Consider the following 24780-nt stretch of genomic DNA (forward strand, 5'->3'; position numbering starts at 1 on the left):
GAGAGAAGGACAGGATATAAGTGATTTTATACATGCATATCCTGTGATTGAAGAGATTGACTCTGTAGGTAAAAAAAGGAGAAGGATGTTAGGATTACTAGGTGAGAACTCAGGTTGACTTGATAGAAGGAGCAAGCTCATTGGCTGAAGTGATTCTTCCCAGAAGCCCTTGCATTATCCCACGCCCATTCTCTGGGAGAATAAAAGAGAGGACACCCAGAGATAGAAGAAGACTCTGCATTGCATCAGGCTTGACGGGGCTCTCTGCAGGAAGAGAAGTCACTTCTCTGGACAAGAGTTAACAGCAACTTCCTGGAGACAACGGTTCGTTACAGGAAGAAGAATCTGTCGGAGAGATTTGAGTAGAAGACACAGCAGATCTCTTCCCAGAGAGTGATCCGGCAGCTTCTAGAGACGACAGCTCGCTACAGAAAGAGGTCTCAGAGATCATATTTTTCTTTTTTTTCTGAATTTTTTTTATTATATAGCTTTTAATTTATAAGATATATGCATGGGTAATTTTTCAGCATTGACAATTGCAAAACCTTTTGTTCCAACTTTTTCCTTCCTTCCCCCTATCCCTTCCCCCAGATGGATGGTTGACCAATACATGTTAAATATGTTAAAGTATAAGTCAAATACAATATATTTATACATATCCATACAGTTATTTTGCTGTACAAAAAGAATTAAGCTTTGAAATAGTGTACAATTAGCCTGTGAAGGAAATCAGAAATGCAGGTGGACAAAAATAGAGGGATTGGGAATTCTATGCAATGGTTCATAGTCATCTCCCAGAGTTCTTTCACTGGGTGCAGCTGGTTCAATTCATTATTGCTCTTTTGAAACTGATTTGGTTCATCTCATTGTTGAAGAGGGCCACATCCATCAGAATTGATCATCATATAGTGTTGTTGTTGAAGTATATAATGATCTCCTGGTCCTGCTCATTTCACTCAGCATCAGTCCATGTAAGTCTCTCTAGGCCTTTCTGAAATCATCCTGCTGGTCATTTCTTATAGAGCAATGGTATTCCATAATATTCATATACCACAATTTATTCAGCCATTCTCCACTCAATTTCCAGTTTCTCGCCACTACAGAGAAGGCTGCCACAAACATTCTTGCACAGACAGGTCCCTTTCCCTTCTTTAAAATCTCTTTGGGATATAAACCCAGTAGTAACACTGCTGGATCAAAGGGTATATACAGTTTGATAACTTTTTGAGCATAGTTCCAAATCGCTCTCCAGAATAGTTGAATGTATTCACAATTCCAACAATGTATCAGTGTCCCAGTTTTCCCACATCTCCAACATTCTGCATTATCTTTCCCTATTATTCTAGCCAATCTGACAGGTATGTAGTGGTATCTCAGAATTGTCTTAATTTGCATTTCTCTGATTAATAATGACTTGGAGCATATTTTCATATACCTAGAAATAATTTCAATTTTTTCATCTGAGAATTCTCTGTTCACATCCTTTGACCATTTATCAATTGGAGAATGGCTTGATTTCTTATAAATTAGAGTCAATTCTTTATATATTTTGGAAATGAGCCTTTATCAGAACCTTTGTCTGTGAAAATATTTTCCCAGTTTATAGCTTCCCTTCTAATCTTGTCTGCTTTAGGAAATCAAAATCTTATAAAAGTAAATGTTGAAAACTATTTTTACATGTAATTGGAAAAAAATAAAGTACTACTAAGTGGGGGAAAAAATCTCCGTAGCTTCTCCAAAAAGAGCCAATTCTACATTTAATTCATCTTATTATTCAATTGTTTCACCCAGTGCTTTATATTTTCCTTTCTAGAAATAAGAAACTCCATTTTAGTACTGTAGTTATAGGCAAAACAATCTTGTTGACTTCTCTGAATTTAGACTCACCATTCTATACATTAGAGAAAAAAAATTACCTTGCCACTTTTGTAAAGTCAGCAACAGAAGAAAATAACTGTGCTATATTTGTAAAGCTAAGTAGAAATTTAAAAAACAGTATTTTTTAAAGGAAAAAAAAAACAGTTATCTCATTTTCAGATAGAAGGGATTGGGTTTCTTCCTTGTGAATTCCCTGGTAAGTATGTGTTGCTAAATAAACTTTTTCTTTTGACTTAAGGAAAAAACTGGGAGTTTTGGTTATAATAATTTCAAGTACTGATTGTCTATTTTCATATCTTCAATTCTTCCTTTTTGATCTTTCTCATTTGTTCTTGTTTCTTCTCACTGCCAGTACTCTTACACAAAGATTAATCTCTCACACCTGCATTATTACTTTAGATTCTTAACTAATCTGTTTACCTCTAGTCCCTTTCCCAGACCAACCATTCTATATACTGATGCCAGAATAATTATCATAAAATATCTATGTGCCATAGACTGTGTCAAAACTGTGCTAAAAACATGTTCAGTGCTGCCTATTGCCTACAGCAATTTTCATACGGGAGAGAATTATTTTGATAGGATTATTGCACAACTCCATGAATTTATACTTATATCAAGCAATGGTCTATAATTATGTATTTTCTTGATTGATAAATAATAAGATTAAATCTGCAATCATATTGGGGCTCAACACATTTTTTACATTAAAAAATAGTCTACATACAATTTATATGATCAAGTCCCAGCTATATGTAAACTGATATTTTTACAATCATCTATATAATTTATCTATCTATCTAAATATCTGTGTGTCTATTTTATAAGGTCCATCTAAATGCCATGTTCTCTACACTCTTCCCACTTTTTATTGGTTGCTGAATTTTAAGTTCCATTTGTAATCTCTTACTGACTGCTCCCTTGTTCAGACCCTTTTCAATCCTACCCCTTAAATGTTTTATGAAAACAACAACAACAACAACAAAATACATAAAACTTTAGTTAATTTGATTAGAAAAAGGAAGCAAGAAAATCAAATTGTTAGTATCAAAAATGAAAACAGTGAGCTTTCCACTAATGAAGAGGAAAGTTGAGCAATAATTAGGAGCTATTTTGCTTAACTATATTTCAATAAATCTTATAATCTAAGCAAAATGAATGAATACTTACAAAAATATAGACTGCCCAGATTAACAGAAGAGGAAACAAATTACATAAATATTCCCATTCTAGAAAAATAAATTGAACAAACTATTAATCAATTCCCTAAGAAAAAAATCTTCAGAGTCAAATTGATTTACATGTGAATTCTACCAAACATTTAAAGAACAATAAATTCCAATACTATACAAACTATTTCCCTATACAAAATAGGGAAAGAAGGAGTCCTATCAAATTCCTTTTATGACATAGATATGGTATTGATACCTAAACCAGGGAGGAAGAAAACAGAGAAAGAAAATTATAGACCAATTCCCCTAATGAATATTGTTGCAAAATTTTTAAATAAAATATTAGCAAAGAGCTTACAGAAATTTATCTCCAGGATAATACACATGACCAAGTAGAACTTATACTAGGAATACAGAGCTGGTTCAATATTAGGAAAACTATTAGCATAATTGACTATGTCTATAACCTAACAAAAATCATATGATTGTCTCAATAGATGCAGAAAAAACACTTGAAAAAATCCAACACCAATTCCTAACATTGGTAGGGTATAGGAATGAATGGCATTTTCCTTACAATGATCAGTAATATCTATGTAAAACCATCAGCAAGCATGGAGTTAAATTAGAACCATTCCCAATAATATCAATGGTGAAAAAAGGCTGCCCACTATCAGCATTACTATTCAATATTGTATTAGAAATGTTAGCATTGGCAATGAAAGAAGAAAAAGAAATTAAAGGAATTAGAGTTTGTAATAAGGAAATCAAATTATCACTCTTTGCAGATGATATGATGAAATATTTAGAGAATCAACTAAAAAATTACAAATAACAATTCACTACTTTATCAAAGTTGCAGGATACAAAATAAATTCATATAAATCATTAGCATTTTTATATATTACCAATAAAGTCCAGCAACAAGAGATACAAAGAGAAATTCCATTTTAAGTAACTGTTGATAATATAAATTATTTGGAAGTCTACTTGCTAAGGCAAAGTCAGGAACTATATTAACACAATTATAAGACACTTTCCATGCAAATAAAGTCAGATCTAATCAACTGGAAAAAATATTTAGTGCTCATAGGTAGGCTCATAATATAAGAAAAGTGACAATACTACTTGTTCTACTTATTGAGTGCCATACCAATCAAATTCCCAGGATATTATTTTATAGAACTAGAAAAAATAATACCAAAATTTATCTAGAAGAACAAAAGGTCAAGAATTTCAAGGGAACTAATGAAAAAAAAAAGTGCCATTGAAGGTGGTCTAGCTGTGCCATACCTAAAACTATGTTATAAAGCAGTAGTCATCAAAACCATTTTGTATTGGCTAAGAAAAAGAATAGTTGATCAGTGGAATAGGTTAGGTTCACAAGACAATAATTTATGACTATAGTAATTTCGTATTTGATAAACCCAAAGACCTCAGATTCTGGAATAAGAACTCACTATATAATTATAACTTTTTTTTTTTAACAGTATATATACCTAGGTAATTTTTTTTTACATTATCCCTTGTACTCCTTTCTGTTCTGAATTTTTCCCCTCCTTCCCTCCACCTCCTCCCCTAGATGGCAGGCATTCCCATACATATTAAATATCTTATAGTATATCCTAGGTACAATATATATATATATATATATATGTGCAGAACCGAATTGTGTTGTTGTTGTTGTTGCAAAGGAAGAATTGTATTCGGAAGGTAAAAATAATCTGGGGAGAAAAACAAAAAATGCTAACAGTTTACACTCATTTCCCAGTGTTCCTTTTCTGGGTATAGCTGATTCTGTCCATCATTGATCAATTGGAATTGGATTAGCTCTTCTCTATGTTGAAGATATCCACTGCCATCAGAATACATCCTCAAACAGTATCATTGTTGAAGTGTATAATGATCTCCTACTTCTGCTCGTTTCACTCAGCATCAGTTGATGTAAATCTCTCCAAGCCTCTCTGTATTCATCCTGTTGGTCATTTCTTACAGAACAATAATATTCCATAACATTCATATACCATAGTTTACCCAACCATTCTCCAATTGATGGGCATCTGTTCATTTTCCAGTTTCTAGCCACTACAAAAAGGGCTGCCACAAACATTTTGGCACACATAGGTCCCTTTCCTTTCTTTAGTATTTCCTTGGGATATAAGCCCAGTAGTAGCACTGCTGGATCAAAGGGTATGCACAGTTTGATAACTTTTTGAATACAGTTCCAAATTGCTCTCCAGAATGGTTGGATTCTTTCACAACTCCACCAACAATGCATCAGTGTCCCAATTTTTCCACATCTCCTCCAACATTCATCATTATTTATTCCTGTCATCTTAGCCAATCTGATAGGTGTGTAGTGGTATCTCAGAGTTGTCTTAATTTGCATTTCTCTGATCAATAGTGATTTGGAACACTCTTTCATATGAGTGGAAATAGTTTCAATTTTATCATCTGAAAATTGTCTGTTCATATCCTTTGACCATTTATCAATTGGAGAATAGCTTGATTTCTTATAAATTAAAGTCAATTCTCTGTATATTTTGGAGATGAGGCCTTTATCAGAACCTTTAATTGTAAAGATGTTTTCCCAATTTGTTACTTCCTGTCTAATCTTGTTTGCATTAGTTTTGTTTGTGCAAAAGCTTTTTAATTTGATGTAATCAAAATTTTCTATTTTGTGATAAATAATGATCTCTAGTTCTCCTTTGGTCACAAATTCCTTCCTCCTCCACAAGTCTGAGAGGTAAACTATACTATGTTCCTCTAATTTATTTATGATCTCGTTCTTTATGCCTAAATCTTGGACCCAATTTGATCTAATCTTAGTATGTGGTGTTAAATGTGGGTCCATGCCTAGTTTCTGCCATACTAATTTCCAGTTTTCCTAGCAGTTTTTGTCAAATAATGAATTCTTATCCCAAAAGTTGGGATCTTTGGGTTTGTCAAACACTAGGTTGCTATATTTATTAACTATCTTGCCCTGTGAACTTAACCTATTCCACTGGTCAACTAGTCTATTTCTTAGCCAATACCAAATGATTTTGGTGACTGCTGCTTTATAATATAGTTCTAGATCAGGTACAGCTAGGCCACCTTCATTTTTTTTTTTTTTTTATTACTTCCCTTGAAATTCTTGACCTTTTTTCCTTCCATATGAATTTTGTTGCTATTTTTTCTAGGTCATTAAAATAGTTTCTTGGGAGTCTGATTGGTATAGCACTAAATAAATAGATTAGTTTAGGGAGTATTGTCATCTTGATTATATTCCCTGGGTCTAATCAAGAGCACTTAATGTCTTTCCAATTATTTAAATCTGACTTTATTTTTGTGGCAAGTGTATTGTAATTTTGCTCATATAATTCCTGACTTTCCTTTGGTAGATATATTCCCAAATATTTTATACTATCGACCATTATTTTAAATGGAATTTTTCTTTGTATCTCTTGCTGTTGGATTGTGTTGGTAATGTATACAAATGCTGAGGACTTATGTGGATTTATTTTGTATCCTGCAACTTTGCTAAAGTTCTGAATTATTTCTAATAGCTTTTTAGCAGAGTCTTTGGGGTTCTCTAAGTATACCATCATGTCATCTGCAAAGAGTGATAGTTTGATTTCCTCATTACCTACTCTAATTCCTTGAGTCTCTTTCTTGGGTCTTATTGCCGAGGATAGCGTTTCTAGAACAATGTTGAATAATAATGGTGATAGTGAGCAACCTTGTTTCACTCCTGATCTTACTGGGAAGCTTTCCTTTATTCTTGAAAATTACACTCTTACTCATTAGTCCATTCTCAATGATTTGAGTGTTATTGAAAGGACCCAAAAGTGAGGCCTGAGAATATTAGATTTCAAACCTTACAACAAAGTAGTAATCGTCAAAAATCTGATATTGAATGAGAAATAGAGTTGTTGATCAGTGGAGTAGATTAGGTACACAATACAAAGAAATACATGAATACAGTAATTTAGTGTTTGATAAATCCAAGGATCTAAACTTTGGGGACAGTAATTTATTCTTTTTTTTTTAAATTTTAATTTTATTTTATAATTATAACATTTTTTTGACAGTACATATGCATGGGTAATTTTTTACAACATTATCCCTTGCATTTACTTCTATTCAGATTTTTTTCCCTTCCTCCCCCAACCCCCTCCCCCAGATGGCAAGCAGTCTTATATATGTTAAATATATTACAGTATATTCTAGATACAATATATGTGTGTAGAACCGAATTTTTTGTTGCACAGGAAGAATTGGATTCAGAAGGTAAAAATAACAGTTTACATTCATTTCCCAGTGTTCCTTTTCTGGATGTAGCTGGTTCTGTCCATCATTAATCAATTGGAATTGGATTAGCTCTTCTCTATGTTGAAGAAATCCACTTCCATCAGCATACATCCTCGTACAGTATCATTGTTGAAGTGTATAATGATCTTCTGGTTTTGCTTGTTTCACTCAGCATCAGTTGATGTAAGTCTCTCCAAGCCTCTCTGTATTTCTCCTGTTGGTCATTTCTTATAGAACAATAATATTCCATAACATTCATATACCATAGTTTACCCAACCATTCTCCAATTGATGGACATCCATTCATCTTCCAGCTTCTAGCCACTATGAAAAGGGCTGCCACAAACATTTTGGCACATACAGCTCCCTTTCCCTTCTTTAGTATTTCCTTGGGATATAGGCCCAAAGGTAGTATGGCTGGGTCAAAGGGTATGCACATTTTGATAACTTTTTGGGCATAATTTCAGATTGCTCTCCAGAATGGTTGGATTCTTTCACAACTCCACCAACAATGTATCAGTGTCCCAGTTTTCCCACAGCCCCTCCAACATTCATCGTTATTTGTTCCTGTCATCTTAGCCAATATGACAGGTGTGTAATGATACCTCAGAGTTGTCTTGATTTGCATTTCTCTGATCAATAGTGATTTGGAACACTCTTTCATATGAGTGGAAATAGTTTTAATTTCATCATCTGAAAATTGTCTGTTCATATCCTTTGACCATTTATCAATTGGAGAATGGCTTGATTTCTTATAAATTAAAGTCAATTCTTTGTATATTTTGGAGATGAGGCCTTTATCAGAACCTTTAACTGTAAAAATTTTTTCCCAATTTGTTACTTCCCTTCTAATCTTGTTTGCATTAGTTTTGTTTGTGCAGAAACTTTTAATTTGGTGTAATCAAAATGTTCTATTTTGTGATCAATAATGGTCTCTAGTTCTCCCTTGGACACAAACTCCTTCCTCCTCCACAAGTCTGAGAGGTAAACCCTCCCATGTTCCTCCAATTTATTTATGATTTCGTTCTTTATGCCTAAATCTTGGACCCATTTTGATCTAATCTTAGTATGTGGTGTTAAATGTGGGTCCATGCCTAGTTTTTGCCATACTAATTTCCAGTTTTGCCAGCAGTTTTTGTCATATAATGAATTCTTATCCCAAAATTTGGGATCTTTGGGTTTGTCAAAGATTAGATTGCTATTTTTATTCACTATCTTGCCCTGTGAACCTAACCTATGCCACTGATCAACTAGTCTATTTCTTAGCCAATACCAAATGGTTTTGGTGACTGTTGCTTTATAATATAGCTTTAAATCAGGTACACTTAGACCACCTTCCTCTGACTTTTTTTTCATTAGTTCCCTTACAATTCTCGACCTTTTATTCTTCCATATGAATTTTGTTGTTATTTTTTCTAGGTCATTAAAATAGTTTCTTGGGAGTCTGATTGGTATAGCACTATATAAATAGATTAGTTTGGGGAGTATTGTCATCTTTATTATATTCGTTCGGCCTATCCAAGAGCACTGAATGTCTTTTCAATTATTTAAATCTGACTTTATTTTTGTGGCAAGTGTTTTGTAATTTTGCTCATATAATTCCTGACTCTCCTTTGGTAGATATATTCCCAAATATTTTATACTATCGACTGTTATTTTGAATGGAATTTCTCTTTGTATCTCTTGCTGTTGTATTGTGTTGGTAATGTATAAAAATCCTGAGGATTTATGTGGATTTATTTTGTATCCTGCGACTTTGCTAAAATTCTGAATTATTTCTAATAGCTTTTTAGCAGAGTCTTTGGGGTTCTCTAAGTATACCATCATGTCATCTGCGAAAAGTGACAATTTGATTTCTTCATTTCCTACTCTAATTCCTTGAATCTCTTTCTCGGCTCTTATTGCCGAGGCTAGAGTTTCTAGTACTATATTGAATAGTAATGGTGATAGTGGGCAACCTTGTTTCACTCCTGATCTTACAGGGAAAGGTTCTAGTTTATCACCATTACATATGATGTTTACTGAAGGTTTTAAATATATGCTCCTTATTATTTTAAGGAATAGTCCATTTATTCCTATACTCTCAAGCGTTTTTAGTAGGAATGGATGTTGGATTTTATCAAATGCTTTTTCTGCATCTATTGAGATGATCATATGGTTTTTATTAATTTGATTATTAATATGGTCAATTATACTAATAGTTTTCCTAATATTAAACCAGCCCTGCATTCCTGGTATAAATCCCACTTGGTCATAGTGTATTATCCTGGGGATGATTTTCTGAAGTCTATTTGCTAATATCTTATTTAAGATTTTAGCATCAATATTCAATAAGGAAATTGGTCTATAGTTTTCTTTCTCAGTTTTCGATCTACCTGGTTTAGGTATCAGTACCATGTCTGTGTCATAGAAGGAATTTGGTAGGACTCCTTCAATCCCTATTTTTTCAAATAGTTTACATAGCATTGGAGTTAGTTGTTCTTTAAATGTTTGGTAGAATTCACCTGTAAATCCATCTGGTCCTGGGGACTTTTTCTTGGGAAGTTGGTTAATAGCTTGGTCTATTTCTTTTTCTGAGATGGGACTATTTAGACTACTTATTTCTTCCTCTGTTAATCTGGGCAAGCTATATTTTTGAAGGTATTCTTCCATTTCATTTAAGTTATCGAATTTATCGGCATAAAGTTGAGCAAAGTAGCTCCTAACTATTGTTCTAATTTCCTCTTCATTAGTGGTGAGTTCACCCTTTTCATTTTCAAGACTAAAAATTTGCTTTTTCTCTTTCCTTTTTTAAATCAGGTTTACTAAGGGTTTGTCTATCTTGTTGGTTTTTTCATAAAACCAACTCTTAGTTTTATTAATTAATTCAATAGTTTTTTAACTTTCAATTTTATTAATCTCACCTTTTATTTTTTGAATTTCAAGTTTTGTGTTTGTCTGGGGGTTTTTAATTTGTTCCTTTTCTAGCAATTTTAGTTGTAAGCCCAATTCGTTGGCCCTCTCTTTCTCTATTTTATGCAAGTAGGCCTGTAGAGATATAAAACTTCCCCTTATTTCTGCTTTGGCTGTATCCCACACATTTTGGTATGATGTCTCATTATTGTCATTTTCTTGGGTGAAGTTATTAATTATGTCTATGATTTGCTGTTTTACCCAATCATTCTTTAGTATAAGATTATTTAGTTTCCAATTATTTTTTGGTCTATTTTCCCCTGGCTTTTTATTAAATGTTATTTTGATTGCATTATGGTCTGAAAAGGATGCATTTACTATTTCTGCCTTACTGCATTTGATTTTGAGGTTTTTATGCCCTAGTATATGATCAATTTTTGTATAGGTTCCATGAACTGCTGAGAAGAAAGTATATTCCTTTCTGTCTCCATTTAGTTTTCACCAAAGATCTATCATATCAAACTTTTCTAGTATTCTATTTACCTCTTTGACTTCTTTCTTATTTATTTTGTGGTTTGATTTATCTAATTCTGAGAGTGCAAGGTTGAGATCTCCCGCTATTATAGTTTTGCTATCTATTTCTTCTTGCAGCTCTCTTAATTTCTCTTTTAAGAATTTAGATGCTGCACCACTTGGTGCATATATGTTTAATATTGATACTGCTTCATTATTGATGCTGCCCTTTAGCAGGATATCTTATCTCTTTTAATTAGATCAATTTTTGTTTTTGCTTGATCTGAGATGAGGATGGCTATTCCTGCTTTTTTGGTTTTGCCTGAAGCATAAAAGATTCTGCTCCACCCTTTTACTTTTAGTTTGAATGTCTCACCCTGTTTCTGGTGTGTTTCCTGTAAACAACATATAGTAGGATTCTGACTTTTAATCCAGTCTGCTAACTGCTTCCTCTTTATGAGGCAGTTTGCCCCATTCACATTTATGGTTAGAAGGACTAATTCTATATTGCTTGCCATCCTATTAACCCCTGCTTATGCTTTTCCCCTTTCCTTCCCTTTTACCCTCCTATCTAGTATTAAACTGGTGAACACCACTTGCTTTTCACAGCCCTCCCTTTTTAGGATCCCTCCCCCACCTTAAAGATCCTCCCCTTATTTTACCCCTTTTCCTCACAATTTCTGTATTCCCTTCCCCTTAGCTTACTCCTTCCCTTTCACTTTTCAATGAAGTGGAAGAAGTTTCACCATAAATCGAATATGTCTATTGATACACGCTATGTTCATCTCCCTCCTTTCTTTCTCTCAGATATAATAGGTTACCTTTGCCTCTTCATGAGATGTAGTACCACCACTTTACACTTTTTTATGATATAATCTCCTTTCCACCTCTAGTTTCTAAGACAAATTGTACATATGTTCTTTACATATTTTTTTGACAGAAGTATAGTTCTCAAGATTTCTTTTTACCTTTTTAGAAATCTCTTGAGTTCTGTATTTGAAGATCAAACCTTTTATGTAGGTCTGGTTTTTTCATCAAAAATAGATGGAATTCATTTATTTCGTTAAATGTCCATCTTCTTCCCTGGAAAACGATGCTCATTCTTGCTGGGTAAGTCATTCTTGGCTGCATACTAAGTTCCTTAGCCTTTTGGAATATCATGTTCCAGGCCCTGCATTCTTTTAATGTGGATACTGCTAGATCCTGGGTTATCCTTATTGTGGATCCTCCATATCTGAATTGCTTTTTTCTAGCAGCTTCCAATATCTTTTCCTTTGTCTGATGGTTCTTGAACTTGGCCACTATATTTCTTGGCGTTTTGATTTTAGGGTCCCTTTCAGTAGGTGATCGATGAATTTTTTCAATGTCTATTTTACCCTCTGTTTCCAGAATGTCTGAGCAGTTCTCTTTGATAATTTCCTCGAAAATGGTGTCCAAGCTCTTTTTTTCCTCCCATTTTTCAGGGAGTCCGATTATTCTCAAATTGTCTCTCCTGGATCTGTTTTCCAGGTCTGTTGTCTTTCTGGTAAGGTACTTGACATTCTTTTCAATTGTTTCATTTCTCTGGTTTTGCTTGACTACCTCTTGGTTTCTCCTTGATTCATTCATTTCTACTTGTTCCAGTCTAATTTTCAATGATGCATTTTCTTCACTCACTTTTTTTATATCTCTTTGTAATTGTCCAATTGAGTTTTTATCTTCTATGGAATTTTTTTCCATTTTATCCATTTTATTTTTTAGAGAGCTGATTTCTTTTTCCAGCTCACTAATCCTGTTTTTCTTGGAGTTGTTTACCTTTTCCAGCTCACTAATCTTGTTTCTCAATGATTTGATTTCTTTATCCACTCTGTCTTTGAATGCATGGGATGACTTCTCCAGGCTCTCTTGCCAAGCTTCCCTTTCCTTTTCCCATTTCTCTTCCAGCTCTCTTGTGAGAGCCTTTTTGATTTCCTCTATGAGGTTCTTTTGTATTGAGGAGCAGCTTATATCCCTCCCAGGGGATACATCTGGGGACAGTTTGTTCCTAGTCTCCTCAGCATTTGAAGTCTGCTCCCTCTCCACACAGAAGCTGTCAATGGTTAGAGCCCTTTTGAATTTTTTGTTCATTTTGTCAGAGCAGGAATCAAAGAAAACAAACTGACAAGAGAAACAATTGGTCTGTTTTGGGGGGGATGGGGCTGGATGGTATTAATGGGCTTCCTTTACAGAGGGGTGGGGGTAGGCAGCAGAGAGCCACTAACAGAACAGCAATGACTGTACTGAGTCTGCGCTCTGAGGCTCCGAGAACGCACCGAGTCAGTCCCGGTGGGGGTTGGGGGTGGCTGGGCTCTGAGAGACACTGGCTTTCTGGGGTTTTAATCTTCACCTCCGGTGTTTACACCCTCTCTGCTGCTCCTGGCTTGCTGCCAAGACGGAGCATCCACACTGGGGCAAAAGCCCTTTCACAGAAACGGCAGAGATCACACCCCTCCCCCTCTGGTCTGAGCTGTGTGAGCTGCCTGTCTTACTTTGGCTGCCTGCCCTCAGTCGATGCCCAGTCTGATTGACCCTCCCCCGAGCCAACACAGACCTTTTCTGGCGACTTTCAAGGATGTCTTCTCTTGGTGATTATTTGTGGATTTCTTTCTGGGTCAAGCATTAAGTCAGAGGCTTGTCATGAAGTAAGTTCTGAGAGAAAATGAGGAGCTCAAGCAGCTGTCTGCCTCCACGCCGCCATCTTGGCCGGAAGTTGACAGTAATTTATTCTTCTACAAAAACTGCTGGGAAAACTGCAAAGCAGTTTAGCAAAAACTAGATATAGACTGACATCTCACTTCATATATTGCAACAAGGTCAAAATGGGTACATAATTTAGACATGAAAGGTAATATCAACAAATTAGGGAGCATCAAAGATTTTTCTATCAGACCTATGGAATATAGAAGAATTTATGATCAAACAAGAGATAAAGAGGGTCATATGAGGTAAAATGGATGATTTTGATTATATGAAATTAAAAAGGGGTTGCACAAACAAAACCAATGCACCAAAATTAGGAGGAAAGTTGGAAACTAGAGGAAATTGTGCTGTTGTTGTTGTTGTTGTTGCAAATATTTCTGATAAAAGTCTCAATTCCCAAACATATAAAGAAATGTGTGAAATTTATGAAAATAAGAGCCATTCCTCAGTTGATAAGTGGTTAAAGGATATGGATAGTCAGTTAGAGGAGGAAATCAAAGCTATCAATAGTCATAATAAAAAAATGCTCTAAATTGCTAATAATTAGAGAAATGCAAATTAATGCAACTCCAAGGTACCACCATACACTTATCAGATTGTTTAACAAGTCAAAAAAAAAAAAAAAAAAGACAAACGGTGGAAGCAATATGAAAATTAGGTACACTAATACTATATTGATTAAGATGTGAACAGGTTCAACCATTCTGAAGAACAATAGGGAACTATGCCCAAAGGGCTATAAAACTATGCATTTATCTATTTATACTAGATCTATATCTCAAATATATTTTTAAACAAGGAAAATAATTCATTGTATAGAATTCTTGTAGTGGAAAAAATTGGAATTTGAGGGGGATTGACTATCCCTGAGCAATCAATATTTCTTCAATTATTTAGAACCATATTTATATTAAAAAAAGTATTTTGTAGTTGTGCTCATATAGTTCTTTAGTGTGTCTTGGCAAGTATTATCCAAATATGGATAATTTCAACAAATTTCTTTTTCTATCTCTTCCTTGCTGAGTTTTGTTGGTAATATTTAAAAATGCTGATGAATTATGTGGATTTTTTTTTATTATTTTGCAATGATGTAAATTTATAATTAATTTTTTAATTGATTCTCTCAGGTATTCTAGGTATACAGTCATATTATTTGCAAAGTGATAGTTTTATTTCCTTATTGCCTATTATTATTCCTTCAATGTTTTTCATGTTTTATTGATATAATTACCTTTTCTGGTAATGAATAATAATGGTGATAATAGACATCTGCTTCCCCTGATCTTTTGGGAAAGGCTACATTTATCTTCATTTCAGATGTTTGCTCTTGGTTTCAGACAGGTACTACTCAGTATTTTAAGCAAATCTATTTATTTCTGTGTTTTCTTGTGTTTCCCCTGATTTCTATGAATGGGTGTTTTATTTTGTCTAGAAACTGTTCCCATGATTTCTAAGAATGTTATATTTTGTAAAAAAAAAAAAAAAAAAAAAAAAAAAAAAAAATTCTGCATCTATTGAGTTAATCATATATTTTTTATTATTTTGTTATTGATATGGTTGATTATGCTTACAGCTTTCCCAATATTGAACTAGTCTAGTTATAACATATAATCTTTGTGACATATTGCTACAGTTTCTTTTACAGTATTTTATTCAAAGTTTTTTGCATCAATATTCATTAAGGAAATTGGTTGGTAGTTTCTGTTTTTGCTCTCCTTGGTTTAGGTGTCAAAACTATATTTGTGTGAATTTTGTTGTCTTTCTTTAGTTACTTCTCTCTCTTTTTTCTTTCTCTCTCTCTTCCTCCCTTCCTTCCTTCCTTCTTTCCTTCCTACCTTCTTTCCTTCCTTCCTTTCTTTTTTCATTCCCTTCCTCCCTCCTTCCCTCCATCCCTTCCTCCTTCTCTTCCTCCTCCTTCTCCTCTTTTATTCTTTTTTCTTTGTTTCTTTCTGTTTCTTCATTTCTTCTTTTCTTTCTTTTTCTTCCTTTCCCCAGGATCAGTTTTAGTGATGGGCCATGACCAATTGGATAATCCTTTTTACTCCTATTTAATCCCCACCCAGGTCTATTATATCCAACATTTTTAGAACTATTTATCTCCTTACCTTTGTGCTCATTTATTTTATGTTTAGATTTATTTGGTTCTAAGAGGGGTTAATTGAGGCCCTTCACTAGTATAGTTTTACTGAACTTCTTGTACTTCATTCAACTTTTCCTTTAAGAAACTGGATGCTATACCATTTGGCGCATATGTATTTAGTATTGTTATTACTTCATTGTCCATGCTACTTTTAGCAAAATGCTGTTTCTCTGATTATCTTTTGTTTAGGTCCAAATTTGCATTGGCTTTATTTGAGATCATGCTATCTCTGCATTTTGTTTTTTACTTAACTGAGACACAGTAGATTCTGCTACAGTCCCTTATTTTAAATCTGTGCATATCTTTGTGCTTTAAGAATTTTTCATAGTAAATAGTATATTGTTGGATTTTCATTTCTAATACATTTGTGTGTTTGTATGAGTAAAATGGAGAGAAGAGGGCAGAGAAAAAAATTGAGAGATTCTGTAGAGACAAAATTGAGAGTAATTGGTAAGTGATTTGACTATGTGTTGAACAAGGGGTAAAACTCAAAGATGTTTCTGAGTTTGAGAACTTGGATGACTGCAAGGGGATGGTAGTACCCTCAATAGAAATGGAGTAGGGACTATTTATGATATCAGATGATTAATGAGTTCCATATTGATTATAATGAGGTATATATACTGAGGCATATTCATGTGAATTTCTCCCCAGGGTAGAGGGTGGACTCAGCCTTTGAGATACTTTCCAATTCAATAACTTGGTAAATCTGGGGGGATGTCTTAGAAAGTTTAAGATCACTTACTTCCAACTGAAATTTCTCCTGTTCTCTGAGTTGAGAAAACTGACAACGGATAATATTATGTAAGTAATAATTAACAATATAATAATTATTACATGGGTAATAAGTGGAACTCTGCCTTCTCTTCTCTGACAGAGCTACCACTCTGGATGTAAACTTTTATCATCACACCATTATTACTATGCCTACCACCAGTCGGTTTCCTTGCTTCAAATCTCTTCCCATTCCAGTCCATCAAGTGTACTCAGCTACAGAAAAGATCTTACTAAATCAAAAGTGACCATCTTACCCTCCTGTTCAATAAACTCCAGTAACTCCTTACCATTTTCAGGATCAAAAATGATTTTGACATGAGAGGCTCTTTGTAACCGGTCTCTCCCTCTTCTTTCTAATCTGTTTATAGTATTTTCTCCTCTCCAATTCCTCCCCCCGAGACTATTCTTGTTCTGTGAAAAAAGACTCCATTATCCTTGTATCCATTCTCACTGGCTACCTCCTATGCCTGGATTCTCTCCCTCCTCTTTCCAGGCTTCCTTCTTATCCCAGTTGAAACCTCACCTGCAAGAAGCTTTTCCTGAGCCTTCTTAAAACTAGTGTATTCTCTCTATTGATTTAGCTCCAATTCATCCTGCATTTATCGTTTTTTTCCACAGGTGTTTGCAAATTCTCCCGCATTAGACTGTGAGCCACTTGAGGACAGAAACGTCTTTTACCTTGCTTCAAACACCTAGAGCAGTGCTTGGCACATAGCAGACTTTTAAATAAATGTTTGTTGGGTACAGAATGAGAGGAGTTTGGACTAGGAGACATGCAAGGCCCTCTTCCAGCCCCAAATCTAGGAGCTCTCTCTTCCGATACCCCCCCTTTTTTTTCTCTGTTCCTCCTCTCTAAGGATCAGCTCTATTCTAGAGCTGGACTATGAGCTCGTTAGTTCGGGGGAAGGAGCGAGGGGGAAAAGGGTGCTCTTCCTCTTTGTTGAAATGTATGTGTCTGCAGTTCAGTTTATTAGGGCTAGGAAGGGGGGTGCCATTATCCCGCGGAGGACAATCGAAGGAGCTAGGGAGAGCAAGCGCTTGGAGCCTCAGAAGTAAGCAGCGGGAGTACTCGGATCTGCACTTTTTAGGTAACTTATCACTAGATTCCAGATTTTCGGGGTTCCGCATCCTCTTTGTGACTCAAGGTTTTCGTCACGTGCCCTCTTACGATGCCCAATCAGAGCTCGGAATCCTTTCAGGATTGCAATTCAAACTGTTTCCTTTGCCCATTCCAATCCCGGCTTCGAATCATCCCGGGGAAGTGTACACAGACCTTTCCCCGGGAACACAGCGGGGTGCTGCTTGCAGGGGGCATGGAGCACCGAATATTGGACCTGGGCCCTACCGCGCGACCGAGTTGGTAAGCTCACGGAGGAACAGCGGCCAGCACTGCCCTCTTCTCCTAGCACCCTGCGGTGCAGCTGTCCATCCTAGGCTCCTGTGAGCTTGAGCCTCCCGGGTCTTCGGGCTTGTGGGGGCTGAATTTGGTTGAATTCCTCCGGGCAGAGCTCTTTCATGGGCTCCCGGATTGTCTATGGTTAATCTTATTTATTCGGTTCATATTTTTTATTTCTGAAATCTGGATTCCAAGGGTCCCGATTGGGCTGGAGGCTGTGCTGTCGCTGCAACCTGGTTTTTATTGGTGTTTGAGGAAAAAATGCTAAGACTTGGAGTCCAGCCAGCTTGGTGCATGGCTGAATTACCCTCCAGTTGTTAGTTAACTTTCTAGGTAAAAGAAAAGGAGTACGAGCCCCAGACCCTTAATTTCTCCATTCTATCTTTCCTTTTAAGAAATAAACATAAGGACGACCTGAGATTTTTTTTTTTTAAGGCATTTTCAGATCCATTGGGATTTGAATCCTGAAATCTTGTTATCTAGTTTTACATTTTTTTTTTTTTTTTTTTTTTTTTAAGCTAAACAGACCTGATGGTCACAGCGGCTCAGCTGAGGAAAAGAATCTGCTTTTGTTTGGTTTTGTATTCAGTCTGTTTATCCTTCACGCGGGCTGAGTGTTAACCTTCCTGAATGAAACTTACTACATCCCTGTGGCTGTGGCAAAACGGTTTTCTGTTCTACGCTCCTAGTGCTTCCTATTAGCTTAGGCTGGGTTATCTCTCTTTGCTTCATTTCCTGTGTTGATTTGTTTAGATTTTCCTCTGAGCACCCTGCCTTTGTTCCTCGAGTAAAGTGACTCAGGGCTAGATTATCAAAAGCAACTTTTGTTCGTCTTGAACTTGGAAAGATCTATCTGTACCTTTTCTTCTGAGTGACTTTAAGTCAGATAGATACATGTCAATTTTTACTTGAATATAAAATTGGGGTAAAATAATTATTGCACTTCTGCTATTCATACGGAAAAGATGAGAGGTGGATTCTCAGCTCAATCCTCCATTCATCTGCTGCTCTGCTTGGTTTCAACTCCAGATAACTTTAAATATCCCTTAGTTTCTTATAAACCACTTTCCCTCTTCCCTAATTCCATCCTATCTAACTTTCTGCCTCCTTTTGTCTTCCTCTGTAGATTTTAAGCTCCTTGAGGGCAGGGATTTTATTAATTTATTTTAATAGTTTTTATTTACCAGATATATGCCTGAGTAATTTTACAACATTGACAATTGCCAAACATTTTGTTATAATTTTTCCCCTCCTTCCCACCTCCCCCAGATGGCAGGTTGACCAATACATGTTAAATATGTTATAGTATAAATTAAATACAATATATGTATACATGTCCAAACAGTTATTTTGCTATACAAAAAAGAATTGGACTTTGAAATAGTGTACAATTAGTCTGTGAAGGAATTCAAAATGCAGGTGGACAAAAATGGAGGGATTGGGAATTCTATGTAGTGGTTCATAGTCATCTCCCAGTGTTCTTTCGCTGGGTGTAGCTGGTTCAGTTCATTACTGGAACTGATTTGGTTCATCTCATTGTTGAAAATGGCCACATCCATCAGAATTGATCATCATATAGTATTGTTATTGAAATGTATAATGATCTCCTGGTCCTGCTCATTTCATTCAGCATCAGTTTATGTAAATCTCTCCAGGCCTTTCTGAAATCAAGGGATTTAAAAAAAAAATTGTTTTTGGAAGCACTTATCAGAATATCTACAATATGATATGTGCTGTTTAAATGTTTATTGCATTGGATAGATAAGGGCTAGATTATAATAATAGCATTTGTGTAGCTCTTTGAGCTTTGCAAAGCACTTTCCAAATGTTAGTTCACAAACTTTAAACTCACAAAATTTTTGGCAGGACTGTGCTTTTTTTATAGATTAAGAAACTGAGACAGAGAGGCTTTTATTGTAGTGGATAAGGTGCTGAACTTGAGTCTGGAAGTCCTGAATACCTCAGATACTTAATAGACTGGTCAAGTCACTTAATTCTGTTTTTTTTTTTTTTTTTTTTTTTTTTTTTTTTTTCTGAGGCTGGGGCTAAGTGACTTGCCCAGGGTCACACAGCTAGGAAGTGTTAAGTGTCTGAGGCCAGATTTGAACTCTGGTCCTTCTTATTTCAGGGCTGGTGCTCTATCCACTGTGCCACCTAGCTGCCCCTTCTTAACTCTGTTTGCATTGGTTTCTTCACCTGTAAAAATTTGTTCAAGGATAAATGAGAAACTACTCCAGTATCCCTGCCAAGAAGATTACAGATGGGATCAAGAAGAGCTAGACAGGACTAACCAACAACAAAGATTTGGTCTGAAGAACCAATAAGGTTTAAGACAGCTAGGTTGGTGCAAAAGATAAGAATGCTGGATCCAAAATCAAGAAGATCTGAGTTCAAATATGTCCTCAGACAGCCCTAGCTAAGTAATAAGTCAGAGAGGGTCCAGAGAAGGAAAATTTAGGATAGCATTCTTTCCTATCAGAATCAGCAAGTTCCTGACTACCACTATCTCTTAAAGGAAATGTAGATGGTTAAATTTTGAAAATAGAAGACTTAGACATGATACATGCCTTCAAGTATTTGAAAGGCTATTTCATACAATTAGGCTCAGATTTAGTTTTGGAATCAGAGGGCACAGCCACAAGTATTCCATAGAAAGTGCCAAGAGGTAAAAAGAGGTTTAATATAAGAAAGTAATTCTTAAAAATTAGAGTTGTCCAAAGGTAGAGATATGCTGCTTCAGGAGACTTGAGGAATCCCTTCTTATTGGAGGTCTTTAACCAAAGACTTGTTGTTTCATTGTTTTTTAGTTGGTTTAATTTTTCATTATCACATTTGGCATTTTCTTGGTAAAAATAAGTAGTTTGCCATTTCTTTCTCCAGCTGATTTCCAAAGAATCTAAGACAAGCAGGATTAACTGATTTGCTCAGGGTCACACAGTTAGTTTCTGAGACTGGATTTGAACTCAGGTCTTCCTGATTCCAGACCTGACACTCTAACTCTGCCCTATCTTGCTAATTTTAGTTTGTTCTAACTGAGCATGAATTAGGAAGCACAAAGGAAGCTAATAAGGTATCTAGCTTTTAAAAGAGGAAATTGGGACTGGAGAGTAGGGGAGGTCTGGTAAAGAGGTTTGGAATAGGCCTGAAGTAATGTTTAATTTTAAAAATATCCATTGGATTCTATAGAAGTTGTATTTTTGTTCCATGTATAGTTACAAACCTAAGAGAAGATTATAACTGATGTTATTTTTCATTGTATGCTTGAATGTTTTGTCTCTTTTTTTCAAAGATTTCAACATATATTTGATTGCATTAATTTTTTTTGTTATTCTAAACTTGATAAACACCAGCAAACCTGAACACTTTCCATATACAAAAAACAGAAAGAATATTATATATGAAACACTATTTCATTAATGAAGCTTTATTTCAAAATATATTGTTAAATTCACCCCATTAGATTTAGAAGTGTCTCACTGAGCCTCCTCCTTATTTTATGTGTATTTTCCAAAAATATTTCATTGAAACTCCTCCCCCACTTTTTGGTTTAATCTATAACTTGCCTTTCTTCTCTCAATTCTCTGTACACACATCCTTCCTCCAAAGAAACCAAAACAAAACTTTCCCTACACTAAGTTAGAATCATCACAAAGAAAGTTTTTTTTTTTTTTTTTTTAAACTAACAAGGGGACAGATAAGTTCTAAGTTTCCTAGTGGCACTCAGAATTAACCAGGGGGAAGAATGGCAGGGCAAGTGGGTGATTAATATTGGGGGGACCCTAAAAAAGAGTTAGGCATTAGTTTTGCTTAGTCACATAAAGCAGATCCTCATATTGACCATCCCTGGAAAATTTTAACTCCTGTATACTTCATCTGTTTCATCCATAGTCCTCGAGAGTTGTCTTTGCTGTTGAATGTATTGATTTTTAAGGTTTTTCTTTTTTTCTATAATTCTCTACAATTTTTCCTTAATTACATGTAAACAACATGTTTTTAGCATTAATTTTGAAAATTTCAGTTTCAAATTCTGTCCTTCCCTTTTCCCCTCCCCAAACCATTCCTTGGGAAAGCAAAGTAACTTGATATAGATTATACATGTACAGTCATGCAAAATATGTCCATCTTAGCCATTTTGCAAAAGAAGATGAAGACCAAAAAAAAACAAGAATAATAAGGAAAGCTAAAATGTATGCTTCAATCTGCAGTCAGACTCCACAATTTCTCTCACTAAAGGTGGGTAGCATTTTTTCATCATAAGTCCTTTGAATGTCATTCATAGCTGATCATTATAACATTCCTGTATCCCCTTTTCAGCCATTCTTTTTCAATTGATGGGCATCTCTTCAATTTACAATTCTTTGTCACCACAAAAAGAGCTGCTATAAATATTTTTATACAACTAGATCCTTTTCTTTTTTATTAGATCTCTTTAGGTTATATACCTAATATCTGTATTGCTGGGTCTTAAGTTTCTCAACAGTTTTTTTTTTCTTTATAAATATAGACATTGTATAAATTGTTCTATTTCTGCTCCCTTTATTCTTCAATAGTTCTTGAATCCATCCCTTTTGTCATTTCTTATGGCATGATATTCCATAGCATTCATATACAGTGATTTGTTCAGCTGGTTCCCAGTTTTTTGCTACAACCAACATGTTATAAGCACTTATTTTTGTACAGATATTTTTATTTATAGCTTCTTTTACTCCTTGATCCCTTTATGGGTATATGCCTGATGGTGGTATTGCTGGGACCAGAGTTATATAAATTTAATGAACTTTTGAGTATAGTTCAAAATTGTTGGTTCAGTTAAGAAGTTGTAGAGGGTAGAGTGACAGCATACAAACAATTATGGTGTTTTATCTCCGTCCGCAAATTTGACGTTCACTCTCAAATATTTTTGTCATCCCAATGTTAGAGCTCCTGGTATTAGCTGAATTTTGGATGTGTACCTTCTCTCCATACTACCCTCTCATTTACAACAGTGGATGAAGGAAAGTACAGAAATTCTGAGGTCACTGAGCATAAGGAAACATTAGGTTCTCCTGCTGAACTATGGAATCAAAATCATTTTCATTATGATTTCTTCTTTTAGTAGATCAAAACTTTTATTAGTACTGAAACAACATTTAGAAAACCTTTTATTTGTTGAATTCTTTCATTCAGCAATTATCTGTTGATAAGTTACTAGGGACAATATAATATGCTAAGTTCTGAGATTGAACTATTTTGTAAGAGTAAATGGGCAGCTAAATGATGTGATAGTGAATTTTGTCTGGAGTCAGGAAGACTTGTTTGTATGAATTAAAATCTGTCCTCTGACTCTTATTAGCTATGTGATGCTAGACAAGTCACTTACTCCTGTTTGCCTCAGTTTTTTCATCTGTAAAATGGGCTAGAAAAGAAAATACCAAATCACTCCAGTATTGTTGCTAAGAAAATCCCAAATAGGTGTACAGAGAGTCAGACACAATTAAAAACAACTGAATGACAACAATAAATAAAAATAATTAAAAAAAGAAGAGTGAGATAGCATGTATGGGAAAAAAAAGAGAAATGGGAACATATAGTCCAGGACTCTACTGATCAAGTGAAGTAGAAAATTAAGAGAAATATTTTGATGTATTTAATTAGGTCAATCATTGCGGACAGATCTCAGTGCTTCCATTCTTTTGAATCTATTCTACATTGTTTTTCAGTTATTTTCAGTTATGGCTGACTTTTAATTATGTCATTTTGGGTTTTCTTGGCAGAGATACTGGAGTGATTTGAGAATGTGTTCAGTACTTCTAGTGTGAGGGCTACTTTATACCTTTAGTTTCTACCTGATCCACCTAACTCTTCCCTGTGGCTCCAAGAAGCTGTGGCACACACAGTATAGACTCCCCAGTAAACTGTTTCAGCAGACAGGCTGGTTTAGCCCATTATCCCTTTAGTTCGAGGATAACCAAAGAAACCCACTGGTGAGCTGAAGAGTGTTTACCCTTACCATGGAAAGGCTTTCCCTGGTGGAATGGGCAGATAAGAACAATTTATTCCAATGGCCATGAAGGCAGCAGAAATGGGCACTTGTGGAGTACTTAGAGCTCAGTTATACGAAGAAGATACCAGAGTCCTACCCTGCTTCTGAGCCATCACCCATCATCTTGACTCCATCCTGCCACTAGACAGTGATGACTCTGGAAGAGAGAGTGAGATTGAGACTGGCAATTTTGTTCAACTCCGCCTCACTTAAATCCAATTTATATACAAATCAGAAAATATCATCCATGCCATTTTACCATTTCTAACCATCTCAAAGTACTATGGCAGTGGGTAAGTGACAAAGCAGCAAGTGCTAATACAATGAGAACTGTAGTCATAACCCTGCCCACAGGTGCCCAGGCCACAAGGTTATCTTCACTGGAAGCAGCAGTGAGATTTGTCAGCCCCTTGGGTGCCTATGCAGCCTTTTTTCGATTGTACTGCTCATCTCTTGGTATGAGAGGAGCTAGAAAAGGTGCCCTAAAAATTGTCTGCTTGCCCAACCCTTGCCTGATTACCATACTAGGTGGGGATTCCATCCTGTGGCCAAAACACACAAAAATGTAATCAAACTTCTGCAAATTTGATTCCATTCATGATTGGCACATGGAATATTCACACACTTATAAATAACATAAAATCTAGTGTGTTATCTAAAAGTGTGTGTGGATGAACATGAGAGATGAACAGCTCTCTTACCAAGAGAACTCAGCAGGTATTATACCCAAATAGCAGTCCTGAGTAAAACAAGGCTGGCAAATGAAGTCAGAGTTGGATATCTATTTTTCTGGAGTGGTTGAAATAAAGGGGAGTGGCATGAAGCTGGTATAGATTCTGCAATCAAAACTAATCTATTAAACAAATTTATATGCTGACCAAAAGGAGTGAATAAGGTTCTTGACAGTGCAATTGCCACTTGCAGGGAAGTATCATATATCACAATCATCATTGGCCATCCTCCAACCATGATGAATCTT

At 35.3% G+C, this 24780-nt stretch overlaps 1 protein-coding gene across 1 annotated transcript in view; it reads left to right on the top strand.

The window, feature by feature from the left end:
- The first annotated feature begins 17611 nt into the window (after positions 1-17611).
- Positions 17612-24780, top strand: part of LOC141551130 (von Willebrand factor A domain-containing protein 5A-like) — a 150037-nt gene continuing 142868 nt past the window's right edge. Inside the window, exon 1 of the mRNA XM_074282438.1 lies at positions 17612-17743. The gene's annotated coding sequence lies outside the window, so the exon portion shown is untranslated. The remainder of the gene's footprint in view (positions 17744-24780) is intronic.

The sequence above is a fragment of the Sminthopsis crassicaudata genome, chromosome 1 (genome assembly GCF_048593235.1).
Source record: "Sminthopsis crassicaudata isolate SCR6 chromosome 1, ASM4859323v1, whole genome shotgun sequence".
NCBI lineage: Eukaryota > Metazoa > Chordata > Mammalia > Dasyuromorphia > Dasyuridae > Sminthopsis > Sminthopsis crassicaudata.